The sequence below is a fragment of the Ursus maritimus genome, unplaced genomic scaffold (assembly GCF_017311325.1).
Source record: "Ursus maritimus isolate PB19 unplaced genomic scaffold, ASM1731132v1 scaffold_11, whole genome shotgun sequence".
Taxonomy (NCBI): domain Eukaryota; kingdom Metazoa; phylum Chordata; class Mammalia; order Carnivora; family Ursidae; genus Ursus; species Ursus maritimus.
Window position 1 is genome coordinate 1,717,552 of NW_024423453.1, and position 3,427 is coordinate 1,720,978.

Consider the following 3,427-nt stretch of genomic DNA (forward strand, 5'->3'; position numbering starts at 1 on the left):
TCAGCCCAGATCAGTGAATTCACCATTAAAAGATCAGACTATCTGAGCCATAACCAATGTAGATTTAATGCAGTCAAATCCCTTTACCCTGCTATTCTAAATTAAATACAGACACACCGAACATGTGTGCTATGAAGACATAAAGGAGGAAACACTGTTTGCCAAGTTCCAAAAAGTTTTAAAAAGAGATTTCATTACAGGTAATCTGTTGAGGATGGTAGGTATCTTTAAAGTTACCAGCAGTAATGCCAAAAAAACTAATTTTAATTAAAAGCTTTAATTAAAATTAAAAACTTAAGTTCAGTGGGCTTTCCTTCGACCTCATTCTCGCTATCCACGCCTGCATTCAGGTGCCTAGCCACCTGTCCCTCCAGTCTGGCCTCAATTCCTGTCCCCATCCCCACCCCCGTACTGGCTTAATTTTGCACTCTTTCTCATTCTCACTGCAGGTTCTCCGTTCCCTTCCAGGGACTTCCTATCCCTTCAGGGAGTTCATTCACTCCAAATACCTGCAATTATCACCTACACATGGCTTCTTGGTATTAGTTGGGAGTTGCAAGTAATAACAACCTAACTTGAACCAGCCTAAAAATTTAAAAGATATTTAACTAAAGGATCTTAGACAAGAATGAAGTTGAGCCTTAAGAATGCCCCGTATCAGGGACTTAAAACATGTAGCCTTTTTTTTTTTTTTAACTTTTTTTTCCCCCCTTGGTATGTCAGTTTCATTTTCCTTTGTGCAGTCTGAATTTGTATCTGTTTTGATACAGAGAACAGGAAGACTGGACTGTAATGACTTGGTCTCAATTCCAAATCTCTAAGAAAAAGTATTGATTGGCTCAGCTTGGGGGTAGGTGTTGAATAAACCCATTTTGACTGGGGTACCATCATGGGAAAGGATCAGAGCTCACCTGGGATGGAGCAACTATGACCGAGCGGTGATAAGAACATGGTATCTCTAATTGTCACCTCCAGACTTAACCTCCTACCTGAACACATGAAGAATTGCTGGATATTGTCACATGCTACCACTTCAAATTTCACAAGCTCGAAACTAACCTCATCATTTCTCACCCAAATCCTATGTCACCCGCATCCCCACCTTTACTCTTCATCAGTGAACAGCACTAACGTTCTTTCCACACCTGGCCAATGCCTTGAATCACCTTGTCTCCTCTCTTTCTCTTCCCTCTCTGATGCAGACATCAGTTCACATTATAGCAATAGCTAATATTTAGTGGGCATTTACTGTGTGCTACTAAATGGTGTATATAGTATTGCACTTAATTCTCAAGACAAACCCACGAGGTAGATACTATTGATCAAGCCATTTTAAGTTAAAGGAGACTGAGGCTCAAAAAATTAAACTACTTGCCCAAGATCACACAGCTACTAAGTAAAGGTGCTCACAAGCAAATTGAAATTCATTTGATTTCAGAACCAAAGCTTTTAACAATCATGCCATACTATCTGATTGCTTCTGAAACATGCTTGTTACTTAATATTTCTGATGTCTCATAACCTACAAATTCCTCTCCAATCACCTTGTGCAACCAAAGGAATAGCCTTGGCACTGCCATTCCCCTACAGCTACTAAGAATTCTGAAACTCCCCTGCGAACCTGGAGTTAAGAGTGACACCCAGACCCTCAGTGGTCGCAGCGTTCTGTTCCTTGACACTTGTGTGTTACCATCTCTAACAGCTGTTTAAAATTTGGGTTTTTTTTAAAAGCAGTTAAACGAATTAGCTTGTTCTATCTTCCCTTTAAATGATTCATTCCTCTGTATCTTCTGTTTTTCATGACTCACCAGGCCCTTACGAAAATCTAAAAGCATAAAATTCTTTAGTTGCACATTATTGCTTGATGGCCACATGACAGACTTCACCTTTTCCTTGACTGGATGTCCCTCACCTTCAGACTCCTAATATTATTTCTAGGAAAATCTGTTCTCATAATGAGCCTTAATTTTCTAGAATAATACTTTTTTTGGAAATTCAACTCAGGTAAACCTCACAAATTCTTTGCCAGAGTCCATTTTTCCTGGAAACATGGCAGCATTGACCTCCTGTACACATAACCTTCTGCTGACCTGTGTTGAATTTCCACTGGTTATATGCTTAGTGGTTGTGGTACGCAGACATTAATGGTGCCCAATGATCCTTGCCTCCCGTATCTACTCCCTTGTTCAGTCCCCTCGCTCAAGTGTAGGCTGAACCCAGTGACTTGCTTCTAACCAATAGGATATGGCATGGTGATGTGATGTCACTTCCATGACAAAAGATTGTGATGGCCTTCTTGCTGGGTGGGGCACTATTTCCAACCTGGCTTGTTCATGGAAGAAGCAAGCTGCCATGTTGGAGAGGCCTCCATGGCAGGGGACTAAGGGTGGCCTCTAGCTAATAGCCAGCAAGAAACTGAATCCTCCTAACAAATATGTGAGCATAGAAGAAAATCCCTTCCCCAGTCAAGCCTTAAGATGACCCCGAGCTAGAGGACCCCATTAAGCCTGCCCGTGTTTCTGACCCACAGAAACCCCTTCTTATGACGCTGTCACAACATTGGTGTTAATGATCATGTTCTCTGTGATAGTAAAGAGTGAAAAGGGCACCTCCTCCCTACCCGACGTTAACATTAGCTCCTTGTATGTGAAGTTACTGTACTCTTATTCTCACGAATTACAGGAAGATAATTGTTTTTGTGAATTATTTTCTTGGGAGAATTTTTACACTGATTCTGTCATCAAAGGTTTATGTCCCATTAAAGCATAGCCAAATTCCTGTTTGTGGAGAAAATAAACAAGGATTCATTGTTTCTCCCTTTTTTTCCTCTAAGGGGCACCACCTTACATCATCCATATGGGTACACACACCAAGATGGTCAAATATATGCTATAATAACATATGTTATAGCAGTGTTTGCCAGTGGAGGAAAGGGGGGTAAGAAGCCAAATGCCATTGGTGTGTAAAAAGTATCTCCGTTCTCTGAGAAATTTGTACTAATTTAAATTGAAATTGTGTTCTAAGCTGGACAGTCTCATGTGCCTGGCAGTATCCACAAGTAATTGTTTGTCACAGTCCTCCCAAGGATCCAAGCCTGAGGCCAGCCCTTCACATTCCTCACATAATATGTTTCTCATAATAAATTGCAAAGAGCTTTCATGGGATGGACAATTGGTAAGAAAGGATGAATCTGGGCCACAGAGTAACTGGCCAACATCAATTCCAGCTCCCCTGCCACCTGTTTTCTCTGAAATTCTGTTTTAAATCTTTCATTCACTGCACATTGGAAAAAAGCAGTAAGGAGTGGCAAACCCAATTTGTTGCACTTTTTGTTTTACACCATGGGAAAACATCCACCCAAACAGATGTTAGTATAAAGACAGCATTTTTGATCGCATGGCTGGTTTATGTCCCTGCATTTGCTCCA